This window comes from Urocitellus parryii, chromosome X (genome assembly GCF_045843805.1).
Source record: "Urocitellus parryii isolate mUroPar1 chromosome X, mUroPar1.hap1, whole genome shotgun sequence".
Taxonomy (NCBI): domain Eukaryota; kingdom Metazoa; phylum Chordata; class Mammalia; order Rodentia; family Sciuridae; genus Urocitellus; species Urocitellus parryii.
Window position 1 is genome coordinate 43,029,920 of NC_135547.1, and position 16,239 is coordinate 43,046,158.

General features: G+C 34.3%; 1 protein-coding gene across 1 annotated transcript in view; it reads right to left on the reverse strand.

Annotated features, from left to right (window-relative positions):
• The window catches only part of Il1rapl2 (interleukin 1 receptor accessory protein like 2), a 516,192-nt gene that overhangs the window by 49,187 nt on the left and 450,766 nt on the right, over positions 1-16,239 (reverse strand). The gene's annotated exons all lie outside the window — the stretch shown is intronic.

Sequence of the window (16,239 nt, forward strand, 5' to 3'; positions counted from 1 at the left end):
CTTTTTAAAGAAACACCAATATAAAAAACAGTGATTGTTAAGTTTTGATATCAACTTGAATGGACTAAGGAATACATAGATTGCTGGTAAAACATCATTTCTGGATATGTCTGTGAGACATATCCAGAAAAGATTAGCATTGGAGGTGGTGAACTGAGTGGGCACCATCTACTCTGTTGGGGTCCTGGGTAGAATTAAAAGTCAGAGGAAAGGAAAATTCCCTCTCTTTCTCTCTCTATTGGAATTGGAGCAACTGTCTTCCCCTGTCTTTCAGCATCAGAAGTCCAAGTTCTCTGGATTTGGACTTAAGTACTAGCACCATCAGCTTCCTATAGTTCCTGGGCCTTCAGCTTTGGAAACTGAAGTTGTATCCTCCCCTTATTATGAGGCTGAAGCATGGTACTTCCTGGCTCTCAAGCCTGCAATAGCCTATTATTGGACTCTTTAGCTTCCATAGTCACATGATGTAATTTATCTAATAAATCCTCTATCATTTATCTATCTACTCTATCTACTTATCTATCTCTCTAATGATGATCTTATAATTTCTTCCTCTCTGGAGAACCCTGAGTAATACACAAACCAAAGGAAATTTTTGGAATTACAAATGTATCTATAAAAGTACATATGCATATACCTTATCATAATTATTCTTTTCATCACCCACTTTGTTGAAATAATTATAGGCAGTATTTCAGTACTTTTTATTATGAATCATGATTGTAGAAAAATACTTCATTTTAATTTTAAGTTTCTCATCAAATAAGCAATTGTAATACAATATTAAGACAGTATGGGAAAAGTAGTAGAAGAGCACAATCTTGATATTTTTGACTAAGGAATTCCCAAATCCATAAATCATATTACAGTATATCACTCCATAAAATGTACTCTTTTTCCTTAGTTAAAATACTAGATGAAGCAATGTAAAATATTTTTTCCTCATGGAGCTAATAGTAATTTTTCAGCACCATTATTCTAAACTATGGACAAATTCTCCATTATACATTTAAATAAATTCAAAGCTTCCATGTTCTAAAAGTGAGTGCTTTCTGAAACCAAATCTCTTTAATCATCAAACTAGCAGATGACTTTTTTAGAGAACCATTTTCACAAGGAAATAGTTTTATTGGAATTAAGGTCTACATTAAGATAAATTGGAAATTAACAAAACTTCATAGTCATATGGTTACTGTGTGATAGACTGAGCTTACTCATAATAAGGGATTTGTTGCCAAATGATAGTTTTATTACACTGAAAATTTATCACTCAGCAAAATGATGTGTCCTGGACCTTTTAATCTTATCATAGTTGTCAGATCTTTCCCTGTCAAGAATCTGCCCTATATGTTTGACACAAATTTGAAATAAGGTTATGTGAAATATGCTTTCATATAAGGTTGTGTAAAAACAAGATTATCTTATATACTGGAAAGTGCACTAGACTAAGAGTCAGGAAACTTAAATCTTAGTTTTTGATCTAATGTGAACAAAGAAACTGGCTCTAGGCAGATTACCTAACTTTATGTAAACTGATTTCTCATATATGTAATGGGGATGGTAATAAAACTTGAGAGGTTCAAACAGGACAATGTATGCAAAAGTGCTTGCTGAACTCAAAAGTCTCAGTGAAATGTTGCATGGGTTGTTTTTCTTCTGAGGCTTAGTTATTTAAGTAGAAGTCAAATATGAATCATAATCCAATGTGGATACTGAGATAAATACACAATAATTTTACCCTGTCAATCTTATGTGCTTCTTTCACGGATGTCTATGGAGCAATATCCTTCTCTTAACAACATTCTGTAAAGTTTCTTTGGATTCTAGAGTTTGTATGATTCACCCTATCAGGCACCTAGTTCTCTAAATCTGAAGACAGGATTTTTCCCCTCTGCCTTGCTACCTTTTATTCTTTTGAAATTGAAGGCATTAAGAAATATCAAACCAGATGGCAGACAATCCAGAGATTTTTTTTTGGTACCACAGATTGAATCCAGGGTCACTCAACCACTGAGTCACATCCCCAGCCATTTTTATGTTTTATTTTGAGACAAGGTCTCAGTAAGTTGCTGAGGTTTTTGCTAAATTACTGAAGCTGGCTTTGAACTTGTGATCCCCTTGCCTCATCCTCCCCAGCCACTGGGATTACAGGCGTGTACAACCATGTCCAGGTCAATCCAGATATTTTGATAAACATTATTGTAAGGGATCCCAGTTGCTGAAACTACCAGTGTGTGTGTGTGTGTGTGTGTGTGTGTGTGTGTGTGTACACACACACACACACATATTTTAGTTGTCATTCCTCTGGGCTATGTTGAAAGTACATATCAAATAAAATCTTTTAGTGATTCTTAATGTGTCAGTGGTTGGGTCTGGTTTAATTTTAATAGATAAAGACAATTATAAAGCAATGTGCAAAAAGGGTTGTCCTTGAGGTGGTCCATCAATAATGACAGTGTTTCTTTTTTCTTTGGCACTACACACAAGATACTGACTATTGTAGAAATTTCTCCTGAGAGGAATGTTTTTATTCTCCCATCATCTGTGTTCTTCTTAAATAAACACAATAGACAGGTATTTCAGCAGTCTAGTTTCTACAAATGCTGAATAAATATCCTGAAGCCTTTTGTCAATGGCCAAAAACAGGAAAACCATCCAACCATCATATGCAACACTCTGAGAAGAATACCAAATTAATAAGCTCTTGTGTCAGGTAGTGATATTCAATGTTTGCCAAAGGGTGGGCATCTCCTCTTCCAAAAGGTATGAGAAGGATCTCTGTATTGATTGGGCAAATAACCTGAAACAGAATCTCTCCAAGCATTTTTAAATCTGGCCTATGTGCCAACTCCTATCTACCATTGCCATCTGTTAGCTACTGTATTGTTTTGCCTGAAGAGATTTTCAAATTCATTCTGTTACTGTATGCCCTATTATTAGAGAAGGGCAATTTACATTTGTATATATGTAGTTTGAAGATTATCACAGTAAAAAGAATTTTGTGAGTTGTTACCTCAGTAATGAGGAAAGTTAGATGTGATGGAAAGTGGTCTACATGGAGTGAATTGGCTCTCCACTGCCTCAACATTTCCCCAATTTCCTTTCTCAGAGAGCTCTCTGAGTATCTATATCATGAGAAGTTTGCCTAGAATATCCATAATTTCAGCAGGCTTAAGTTTTTTAGCTGCCATGACTTTGCTTTTCATTTATCTTATAAACAGATAAACTCTAGTATTTTTTTTTTTGGTCTTGATATTTGCCTTTTATTTTACGATAAACTCTAGTATTGATGTGTTCAAGAGGAGAAATTCTGGAGAGAATTTAAGCATTAAAGTCTTATTAAATTTTTCTTGGTGTTATTAGTCTATACTTTTAGAAAACAGATCATGAGGTAAGAAAATTGTGTTGTGAATGTTCTGATAGTGGATAGTAGCAGAGTTTGTATGCCTCTTCCTGTGGATATAAGTGTAAATGTAGGTGGGGTTAAAAAGGGAGTAGGAGTTGGAGAGGAACAAGATCTACATCATATAATTTCTGCCATTTCTAAATAATGAGCATATATATAGTGTGCTGGCAAATGTTTAAAGGGTGGTTTTCTGGAAATAAATATACACATAACATATATAAGTTAATTATAAATTATATTGATATAGAGGATACACATAATACAGTTTATAAATAACAATAAAACTATAATATTTTTCGTGTAACTTGATTCTTACAGAATGCTTTCATTTATTTTTGTAGAACTTATGTTTGCAGATGAAAAAGCAGTGTAGTTCCAATATGAGTATTTGTCAATATTAACATTGACATTAATGAGAAAGGTCAAAGTACAATAGATGCCTTTCATGACTTCACTCATTCTTCAGTTATATGAATGATTTATTTTGATGGATTGGACAACAGATTTTAATTTGCTTTTCAAATCTACAGAATTGCTCTTAATATATTTTTTTAAAAGCTGAGACTGAATTATCTGAGAGAATTGCAGGTAAGTGTGAAAAGATAAAAATCTATTTTATTTTGAACACATCTTAATCTTTCCCTCTGCTATGATTTCCTAAAAAATTTCTGAAAGGCAACAATTTTGTTTTCAATTTATCTCTGCCCCTCATGGACTACACATTTTGTAAAGCCCACAGATAACCAACAATACCCTTTTCTTTTATTTTTTAAAGAGAGCGAGAGAGAGAGGGCGGGAGAGAGAGAATTTTTAATATTTATTTTTTAGTTTTCGGTGGACACAACATCTTTGTTTGTATGTGGTGCTGAGGATCGAACCCGCCGCTTGAGCCACGTCCCCAGCCGCCTTTTTCTTGCCACAGTTTTTATCCCTTCTTGGTTTTTCTCTTAAACAATTTTCCATCTCTTTTAACATCTCTTTAAAATTGTCCTATTATCTCTACTTCTCAGGATGCACTTTTCTTCCATTGTGTCAGGCAAGCACTCCCATGATGGTTAACTTTTTTGTGAGGTATATAATTTCATTACTATTTTTTTCACATATAGTTGGGATTGTCTTCTGTTGGAGTTCTGGGTGCTGAGGAGAGTAATGAATTCCCTCAAGAATAGTTCTAAGTTTGCCTCTGCCAAGGGCCCTACAAGTTTCACCGGTTTGTAAACTAGTTTTTCTGTTAATTTCTCAGCTTAGGGGCTGGGAATGTGGCTCAGGCGGTAGCGCGCTCGCCTGGCATGCGTGCGGCCCGGGTTCGATCCTCAGCACCACATACCAACAAAGATGTTGTGTCCGCCGAGAACTAAAAAATAAATATTAAAAAAAAAAATTTCTCTCTCTCTCTCTCCCCTCTCTCACTCTCTCTTAAAAAAAAATCAAAAGTCTTTCTCTCTCTTTAAAAAAAAAAAATTTCTCAGCTTAGGATTTCTGCTGCCTGTGGAATGTGTGAATTTAAGTTCACACCCACAGTTGATACAACTTTAGAGCCCAGTTTCTCTTAAATGTCTCTTCCCATTCATGACAATGGCTCTGGTCTGAATGTGAATGCCCTGGATGCTTTCCTGGACCAATGAGCAAAGTCTAGTCAGTAGTTCATCAGGTTTTACATAGTATAGAACATTCCAACTTCTAGATTTTTCCTGGGGTCTTAGTTCTAGCTCCATATTTACACATATCTTGAGCTCAAACTGTTACACCTCTAAGGTCCATATCTGGTTTTGACATTCTCAGGAGCTCTTCAGCTTCAGTTTATACTCCTTTCTCTGGCTTTGAGTCCTCTTTTCATTCCCAAAGCCTAAAAATTTTGCTTATCTGATTTCAAGTTAGGCTAAGCATGTAAACTTTTTGTTCTGATTTGACCAGCACTTCTATGTGGTTATAACAAGAGATGAACATTTACCATATCAATTTGTTATGCCACATAGGCTAGGTGTCTGAAGTTCTACTACAGAAATCTATAAATTGTGTATCTTCAGCCCATACAACAAGGTCATTTTATTTCTCCATCTCACTAAGGAGTTAAACAGTTTCTGTTCCTGTTGAAGCTAACATAAATAGAGATTCTCCTTTCTTCTCTGGGCGCAAACACAGATTTGGTCTTTACAAGATGAGAGGAAAAGAAGAGTGTAGTTCCAATGCCAATGTAAAAGCTACTGGCCTTCCTGTTGCGTTTTAGGTACTCAAGTTTGTAGCTTCACCTTTCAAGAGGTTTACTTCCTTCTTAATAAAAGACTCCACGATTAGGTAAAACATCTTTAATTTGTGCATGTAAGAGTACCCTAAGTTACATGCTCCAGTCCAGTAGGTCAGTGTGAGGACACACAAAAACAAAGGAGCATATGACTTTCAGTTGTGAGACATATTTAAAGAGGTTTGTTGCTAATAACTCATTGAAGTTTGTGAATTAGTTCCTCAAACATTTACAGAAGAAGTGAAATCATTATTATATCAATGTCATTCTTAAACATATGCAATCTAGTATGCTTTCTTTACTGGGAGACAAAGGATAGAGTAATAATTTGAGTATGGGAGTGGGTGGAGGGTAGAGCCGGGGACTGAATTAGAACAAATTATATTCCATGATTTTATAATTATATCAAAATGTATCCTAATGTTATATGCAACTACAAAGAATCAATAAAAATTTCATTGTAATTTAAAATAAGAGTGTGTATTAGAATTCATGTCATCTGTCCAGTGGGCTTAGCTGGGAAAGCTGACTTAGGATATAGCCTAATGGTTGAGTTCTTTTCTAGGATACACAAAGTCCTGGGGTTGATTCCCGGCACAGGAAAAAAAAAAAAAGGAATGACAGCTGCGAACTAAGGCTACATTGGTAGAGAAATATAAATCCTCTCATTCTGAAATACACACACACACACACACACACACACACACACACAAATATCTCTCTTCACACTAGTGTCTTATTCCTTTCATTCACACTAGTTCTTCATTCCTCACACTAAACTTTCCTATCAGTCCTCTAATATGTTAAGGATATACTTGCAGCCAAAACTACACTGGTAAAAATACCAGGGTCCTTGCTTTCCCTCAGAATAAGTCTCAAATTGAGTGAATGGATTACTGAAGTTTAGAAACAAGCTTAGACAGAAATTAAACGATTTTACTGAGGTCAAAATTTGAGCCAGCTTTAATGCTGAACAAGAATTCATATTTTCTGAGTGGGGGTGGTGACTCAGTGGCAGAGAGCTTGCCTGGCCTGCATGAGGCAATGGGTTCAATCCTCAGCACAATATAAAAATAAAACAAATAAAATAAAGGCATTCTGTCCATTTACAACCACAAAAAATGTTAAAAAATCATACTTTCATATTTTCTAATATATAGTATTGTTCAATCTACTAGAGCCAAATTGCTGTCCCATCTTCATGCACTCAGAAAACAAAGTAGCTTCCACATTCCAGAGTGATCTTGTGCAGTCATTTCATCCTTTCTTTTAAAGAAGAATCCTCTTCTCATCATTTTCTAAATTAAATGATACAGACACTGAGGTAAATTCTGAATTATACTTGAGAGCAAGCTGTTATGAAACTAAAGGCAGGAAGAAAGAATGTATTTCTTCCAGTAAGGTGGAAAGGGAGACAGAAATTTGATGAAGCAAAGAGACATGAGTTAGTTGTTCCAGATGGTAGAAAGTACAGACAAGCAGAGTTTTTAACCCAGAAAAAAGTAAGACTTTGTGAGAGAAGAAAGCAACACCAAAGTTAATTAATCTGGGAAAGAAGAAAACTGGAAGAAAATATTTTATTACCCTTGGACTAAATGACCATTTGGGAAAGAGAAAGAGAGGGGGAAAGGGGAGGCACAGAGAAAAGGTGAGAGAAGGAGGGAAAAACAAAGAGGGATTACGGGTACATGAGTGCCTTAAACTTTTTCCCCTTTCTTGTTTCAAATTGTGTGTGAAGCCAGGGAATCTTTTTAAAAGTTATCTTTAAATTTTTATTGGTTCATATTAATTATACAGAATGGTGAATTTCATTGTGTCATACTGATAAATATATATAACAAAACTTGATGGATTTCACTTCCCAATATTTCCTCTTACTCTCTCCTTCACCCTCCCCTGGTCATCTTCTTTTGTTGTTCTACCTTCTATTTTTGGGGATGTCCTATTCTTTTGACCCTTCTTTACCCACTAGCTTCCACATATGAGATAAAACATACAGTAATTTTCTTTCTGTGTCTGGTTTACTTTACTTCACTTGATGCTCTCCATTTTCATTCATTTTCCTGAAGATGACATAATTTTTTCTTCTTTTTAGCTGAATAAAATTTCATTGTGTATATACACCACAATTCTTTATCCATTCATCTGTTGGCAGACACAAAGTCTGATTCTGTAACTTGGCTGTTGCAAATTATGGTGGGATAAACATGGATATGCCTGAATCTCTAAACTTTACTGACGTAAGTTCTTTGGGATGGTGCTGCATCATATGGTAATTCTATTTTTAGCTTTTTGAGGAACCTCCATACTGATATCTAAGCTAATCCCTCTACTAATTGACATTCCCACCACCAGTGTATAAGATTTTCTTTTTCCCCCAAGTCCTTGCCAGCATGTATTGTTACCTTTATTTTTGATAATTGCCATTCTAATTGGAGTAAAATTAATTCTCAGTGTGGATTTGATTCACGTTTCCTTGATGGGTAAAGATGGTGAAGATTTTTTTTCATATTTGTTGGATAACTGTATTCTTTGAGAAGTGTCTATTCAGTTCTTCTCACCATTTATAAAATGGGTTACTTGTTCTTTTGGCATTGAAATTTCTTTATATACTTTAGATAGAAATCTTGTGTTAGAAGCATATCTGACAAAGATTTTTCTCCCACTTTGGAGCATGTCTCTTCTTGCCATTGTTTCCTCTTCTGTGCAAAATCTTTTAAATTTGATGTTATCCCATTTAGTATTTCTTATTATTTCCTGAGCTATATGTGTCCTATTCGGAAAGTTGTTACCTGTGCCTACATATTGAAGTGTTCCCCCATATTTTCTTCTAACATTTGCAAACTTTCTGGTTTTGTGTGTAGGTCCTTGATCCATTTTGAGTTGATTTTTGTATAGGTTGAGAGATATGGATCTAGTTTCTTTCTTCTACATATGAATATCCAGTTTTCTCAGCACCATTTGTTAAAGAGGTTTTCCTTTATGTATATTTCTGATATTTTGGTAAAAAAATATCAGATGATTGTTGCTATTGACATATGCCTCTGTGTCTTCTATTCAGTACTGTTGGTCTAAGTGTCTCTTTATAGGCCAGTACCATGCTGTTTTGTTTCTATTGCTCTGCAGTATAATTTGAAATCAGATATTGAAATGCCTCTGGCATTGCTCTTTGCTTAGAATTGCTTTGGCTACTCTGGGTCTTCTGTTTTTCCATATGAATTTTAGGATTGCTTATTCTAGTTTTGTCAGGAATATCATTGACATTTTGGTGGTGATTACATGGAATCTGCAGATTGATTTTGGTAATATAATTTTGGTTAAAATTACCAAAATTTTAACAATATAAATTTAACAATATTAATTCTTCCTATCCAAGAGCATGGGAGGTATTTCCATCTTCTACTGTCTTCTTCAACTTGTTATTTTAGCACTCTGTAATATAAATTGTAGAAGTCTTTCACGTCTTTGATTTATTTATTCCTAGTTATTATATTTTTAAGCTATTATGAATAAAACTTTTTTCCTGAATTCTTTATCAGTGAATTCATTATTAGTGTATAGAAAAGCTACTTATTAGTTTTTGTCATGAATTCTAATTATGTGGTTTACTTTGTCTATTGATATGCTTATATTGTACCATCTTTGCCTCCATGTAATTGAACCAACTTGACCAAATGAATGATATTTTAAATATGTTGTCAAATTTAATTTGTTAACTTTTCATTAAGGATTTTTAAATTAATGTCTGCCAAGTATATTTGTCTGTAGTTTCCTTTCCTAAATGTGTCTTTATTTAATTTTGGTGTCAGGGGTTGATATAGGCTTTATAGAATGAGTTTGGCAGCATTCTTTACCCCTCTGTTTCATGGAATATTTTGAGGAGCATTGGTATTAGTTCTTCTTTAAAGATCGGTACAAGTCATCTGTGAATTTGTCTGTTCCATTGTTATTGATCTTTTACATTTTCTATATCCTGTTGTTTCACTGTTGGTAGATCATATGTGTCTAGAAATTAATCCATTTATTCTAGATTTTCCAATTTGTTGGAATATGAGATTTTTAAAATAGTTCCCAATAATCCTCTAGATTTCAAATGTGCCTGTTGTAATATTCCTATTTTTGTCTCTAATTTTATTAATTTTAGTCTTCTCTCTCTTTGGGTAGTTTGGCTAAGGGTTTACCAATCTTGCTTATTTTCTCAAAAACCTACTCCTTCTTTCATTGACTTTTGTATTTGTATTGCTCTTATTTTCTACTTTATTAATTTAAGTTCTGATCTTTATTATTTCTTTCCTTCTATTAGTTTTGGGACTGGCCTGTTCTTGTTTTTTTCTAACACCTTGAGATTCATTATTAGTTTGTTTATCTGGAATATCTCCTGTTTTATATAGGCACTCATCACTGTAAACTTTCCTGTTAGAACTGTCATTGCTGTATCACAGAGATTTTTGTATGCTGTGTTTCTATTTTTGTTTGAATCTAAGAACTTTTATCCCCCCAATTTCTTCAGTGACCCACTCATCATCCAAAAGTGTATTGTTCAATCTCTAGGTATTTTTATTTTTCTGTAGTTTTTTCCTGCTCTTCTATTTTTTATTCCATTATGATCTGAAATCATGAAAGAGAATATTTTTATTTTTGGTACTTTTTAAGACTTGCTTTATGACCTAATATATGAACAATTTTGGAGAAAGCTCCATGGATAGCTAATAAAAATGTATTCAGCTCTTATTGGATAAATAATCTATACATATACGTTAAGTCCATTTCATCTATAGTATAGTTTATATCTGATATATTTTTGCTTAGTTTCCGTCTTCATGACTTGTCTGTTAGTGGGAATGATGTGCTGAAGTTCCAATTATTACTTTTCCCTTTACATCAAGCAATTTTATTCATGAAATTAAATTCAATAATGGACAGGGCATAAATACTTACAATCATTATGTCTTCTTGTTGGATTTATCCCTTTAGCAATATGTAGAGACCTTTTTTGTTTCTTCTAATTTTGGCTTGAAGTTTACTTTGTCTGATATGAGAGTAGTTATCCTGCTATGTATTGGATTCTATTTGCATGGAATGTCATTTTCATTCTTTTTTTATCATTCAGTTTGTGAATATATTCACCTGTGAGGTATTTGTTGGAGACAACATTAAGTCGGGTCTTGTTTTTCAATCCAATTTTCCAGTCTATGTTTCTTAGAGAGTTAACATCATTTATATTCAGTTATATTATAAAGAAGGATGTGCTATTTCCTGCCCTTTTGTTATATTTCTAACATTTGAATTATACTTAATTCTCATTTCCTTATGTATTCTCTAAAAGATCTGTATTCCTTCCCATGCTCTCTTGGTTATTTTTAATTTTCTTTTCTGTATATAATATTCCATTGAGTATCTTCTGCAATGTTGGCTCTGTGGTCATGAATTACTTTATGCTTATCTTTGGAGGATTTATTTCTTCTTCAGTTCTGAAGAGCAGCTTTGCTGGATATAGTAACCTATGTTGGCAGTTATTTTCTTTCAGGGCTTGAAATACATCATTCCATGTACTCTAAGTTAACTTGGATTAATTTTAGAACTTGTGGTGAGAAATTTGCTTTTATACTGATGGTTTTGCCTTTATAAGTGTCTTGGTGCCTCTCTCTTGCAGCTTTTAAAATTCTTTTCTCTATTCTGAATTTTTGTCATTTTAACTATAATATATCCTGCAGAAATTATTTTCTGGTCCTGTATATTTGAAGTTCTAAATGTCCCTAGTACCTGCATAACCATTTCATTCCTACATTTAGGGGAAATTTCTGCTCTTATTTAACAGGGTAAATTTTCTGTGCAATTAGTCTGTATCTTCTCTTTCTTCAAGCCTTATAAGCCTTAAGTTTATCTTTAAAATGTTGTCCCAGAACTCTTGTATATTCTTTTCATAGTTTAATTCTTTTCTTTATACTATATGAAAGGTCTAATTCATCTGCTTTGTCTTTTAACCCTTGAACCCTGATATTATTTCTTGCATTTGGTATAGTTTATTGGTGAGATCTTCCACCATTTTTTATTGAGTTTTTCATTTTCAAGATTACTATCTGATTCTTTTTCAGAATCCCTATGTCTCTATATAAATGTACTTTCATACCCTGCATTTTCTCTCTTACTGCATTCCTTTGGACTACATTTAATTCATTGATCATTTTAATAATTAAAGTTTTTAATTCTTTGTCTTTCTCTACCTCCGTATCTATGAGTTCAGTTATTGCAGGGTAATGAACCTTTGGAACTTCCTTGTTTTCTCATGTTTCTAGTGTTTCAATGTTGACATTTCTACATCAGTTGGGATGGATATTATTCCATTTTTATGTAAAGGTATTTTTAATTGAATTTCTTTCTATGTACCCTGGTTCAGTAGAATATCTCAACATCAAAGGACCCATTCAGCATGTTCATAATACTATGATCAATTCCTAGTATCACTCTAAGAGGAGATAATAATAACCAATAACTACACCCACTTCACAGCAAACAATATACAAATAAACCATGAAACCTTTTTAAAAATGTTCTTTGCAGCTCCTCTAGTTCAATGTGGAAAGGGAGAGTAATACACTGTTTTTGTCTGAAAATTAGGTATTAAAACCAAAATTGATATTAAATTACATATAGCACAAAATAAAAGGGAGAGAAGAAGCAAAAAAGGAGGAGGATATTGCAGTCATTAAAAAGCAAAAAGAAAAAGAGAGAAAAATGAGAGGGTATTAAAAGTGAAAGAAGAAAGAGAATACCATTAACACATTACATCAAATAAGAAAAATATATGAAGTTGATGTAAGCAGTGTTAAAAACTTAAGGGGGTGCACAAACCTACTACATCAATATTGAAGATACTATCATTGAAATTAAAAGCTAACATTAAAGAGTCTAAAATTATTCCTTGCTGAATTGCTTGAGATGAAGAGATTTCTTATTAGGCTTTCCAGATTTGGATACAACCAGGTGTTGGGAAGCATGGTAAATGCTCAAGCCTCAGTTATGTGTCCTTTGAATGCATATAGAGGGAAGCTGGTGTCTGCAGTCTGCTTCTATTCCACCATCTTGATCCTCCCTGCAGTTAATTTTTAGTTGGGAACACACCTCTAACTATTTGCCATAATTAGAGAGAAACAGAACAGCATCAGATTTCAAAGTAAGTTTAGAAAGTTCACCTTTTACACAGTGAAAACAGTAAGTTATGGATTTGCTTTGGTCCACAATGGGCTCAAAGGGACAAGTGGTAGAAAATCTACTGGAGGATGAACTGTTTAGAATTAACAGAACTTCCCTAGCTGTCTTTCTAACTAGCTTGAAACTGAATAGAAGTTTCTGTTACTCAATATGAACTAGAGTGAATGCAGAGGACCCACATTATGACTAGACATTGTCCCGATAAACTTTGCTTACTTTTTCCTTTTTCATCTTTTTAGGATAAGGATTGGTTGGCTCAGTGTCTAAAGTTTCTAGTTTTCTCAGCCTTATCTTCAAGGGTTCTAGGTGTAGGTGAGGCAGAAGTATGTCATGGAAAGAGTACTCAGGAAAGTACATAAAAGTTACAGTCCCAGTCATCCCACTAAATTGTTGTAATTTTTTGACAAATCTACTTCCCTATTGAGCCTTGCTTTCTTATTGTAAAAAGTGATAGGAACAACTGAGAAAAATCTCCAAGCACTATTCCAGGTCTGACATTGTCATATTTTAAGTAGCTGTAGTAGTATGGTGAGTGATAGGACTTTCCAGGTGGCATAAACTGCTTCACTTTCATTCCCACCCCATGAGTACTGGTTTTTGTGTATTCAAGTGAAAGAAAGAGGATGTGAGTCTCTGTGCCTAATGTAGGCTTTAGCTTTAGCTCCCAAGGCCCCTTAGTCATAGTGTTTTGTGTCTGAGTCAGCTTGCCTGCTGTAACTGGAGTCTCAGTTCCTCCATATGCTCTAATTTCTGACTTCTGATTTCAGAGAGGACTTCCTGCCTATGAACCCTACCTTGCCTTGAACCCTAGTTCCTTTCTATCCCACTGGCCCCTGGCTGCTTACGTTGGCTCTTCTGATCTTGGCTTATGGCCCGTTTTTCCTTGACCCAGTGCTCTGCATATCTCAGCTTGACAAAGGGATTTTAAAAAGCTCCCTAGGGGAAAAGACAAAGTCCTTGGATATTAACTCACTGCACTGGCTAGTCCAATTCATACTTAGCAAAATGAGATGTCAGGAGAGTTGAATTCAGCAAATACACTATCTTTGTGTGTGTGTGTGTGTGTGTGTGTGTGTGTGTGTGATCAAATGTGTGTATAGTTGCAAAATAATTCATTTGGATTGAATTAATTCTTCAAAATTAAATGCACATGATTCTCTATGTCATGTTAATTGAAGGCGAAACAGACCACTTCCATAAACTCTTTGAGTTTTAATTACTTCATTTTTTACAAATTCTATTATTGGTATAGAAATACAGGTTTGCAGGGTAGCCAACCTGTGTAATCATATTGAGAAAAGATATAAATCCACATTAGATTCATATTTAAATATATTTTAATCTGTTTCAAAAGTTATTTGTTTTCATACTATATGGAATTAAGTGTTAAGGCTTATACAGTTTGTCTATTTAGAAGTCAGAAAAAAAAACAGAATAAAAAAATGGCATAACCATTAATTTCTCTAAAAGAGATCACTTTTATCATTTGAAAATACCTAATTGGAAACAAATCACTTTCCCTTTTGCATCTTCTGCATTACCAGAAGTACCAGTGAATCCTTTATTGATAATATCACAACTTCTGGTACTAGAAATGACTGGCTAGTTAAATCCTGCTGTACACATTTGGAAGAGAAATGTATCAGTACAACCGTGGCAATTCTTACTGTATATCTGAAGATCAATTCAGGTATTATATGGTGGCTGAAGAAAATACCAATGTGTTTTCTGAACATAATAGTGTGGTTTAAAATGTGGCCATGGAAAGCTTTGAAAAAAATCTCCAAAAAATAAAAACAAAAATAAAATGTGGCTATGGTTTTAACACAGGTGCCATTCAGTTTAATAAGCCTTATTGGCTATCTGCACACTAAATAATCCCACAAGGATCCTTTAATCCTTCAGAAAATGGAAATATCAAGGTTTAATACCTACTTGAGAAAATGAAACCCAAAGCGATCCACAGATTACTGATCAGATTCTTGTCTCTCTGCTGATTTTCTGAAGGGTCCTTTTGGATTATCACCACAAATAAATTCTGGTCTTCCAATTCATTGTACTATAGTTGCAGCCTACCTGATTGGCATGCCTTATCTTTCTTTCACCTTTGCCCAAAGTCTTACCCACTGATTTACCTCACCTGTCACCTATACCACAAAATCAGCCCTGACTACTGTAGTACTGTAGACTTTTCTCTTTTCTCTCTATCCCATTTGCATTTGGTCATAAAGAGTTAAAAGTTTTGTTGAGCTCTGCTTCATATGATTATTACAACAAAAATAAGTGAAGTGCTTAATATGTTCTGTACAAGTTAATCCTCACAGAAATATAGTGATAAAGGTGTTGTTATTCTCAGTTTACAAATGAGCAAACAGAAGCAAGAGATGTTGAGCAACTTGTCCAAAGCCACAAATGTTGTAAGCAGCAGTGATTTAAAACCAGATTCAGAGTCAAAGATCTTAACCACTCTTCCATATTGCTTTTCATGGATGTTTGCCTCCTCTTCCCATATAAATGTTACTGTCTTTAAGAATAGAAACAATATTTCATTTCATTTTCATTTCCTAGCATGGGGCAAGACACATAGCTGTGTTCAATAGCATTTGCTTGATTGTTAAAAGCTTAGCTCAATTTCCTTAATTGTTCTTATTTTAAATGGTATTCTCTGGCAGCATTATATTTATCTTTGTAAGTCATCTCTCTATTTGGAATAAACCAGGTCTCAAACAATAAATGAACACCCTGTAGTTCAAAGTTCAAGCTTTTCCTTTTGTCCACTTACTTTTTTTTTTTTTTTTTTAACCAGGGATTGAACCTACAAGCGCTTAACCACTGAGCAATGTCCCCAGCCCTTTATAAAATTTTATATTTTATTTTTTATTTTTTTTAAATATTTATTTATTTTTTAGTTATTGGCGGACACAACATCTTTGTTTGTATATGGTGCTGGAGGATCGAACCCGGGCCGCACGCATGCCAGGCAAGCGCGCTACCGCTTGAGCCACATCCCCAGCCCTTATATTTTATTTTTATACAGGGTCTTGGTGAATTGCTTAAGGCCTTGCTGAGTTGCTGAGGCTAGTTTGAACTTGCGTTCCTCATATCTCAACCTCCTGAGCCACTGGGATTACAGGTGTGCACCACCACACTGGCTGATTTGCCCTTTTAAAGAAGGAGAAGGGAGGAAAGGAAAGGGGAACAATCATGATCTGGGTTGCCTTTTCAAAAGTCCTCTCAAGGCATGAGCCAACAAAGAAATGGGAAAAAAAGATCTTCAATGTTATGTGCCTGTACAAATCAGCCAGAATGCTATGTTCAGATAATAACAAACAGGTACTGTAACCACCTTTTTTTAATTTTAGAGTTTTGTCTTGAATAA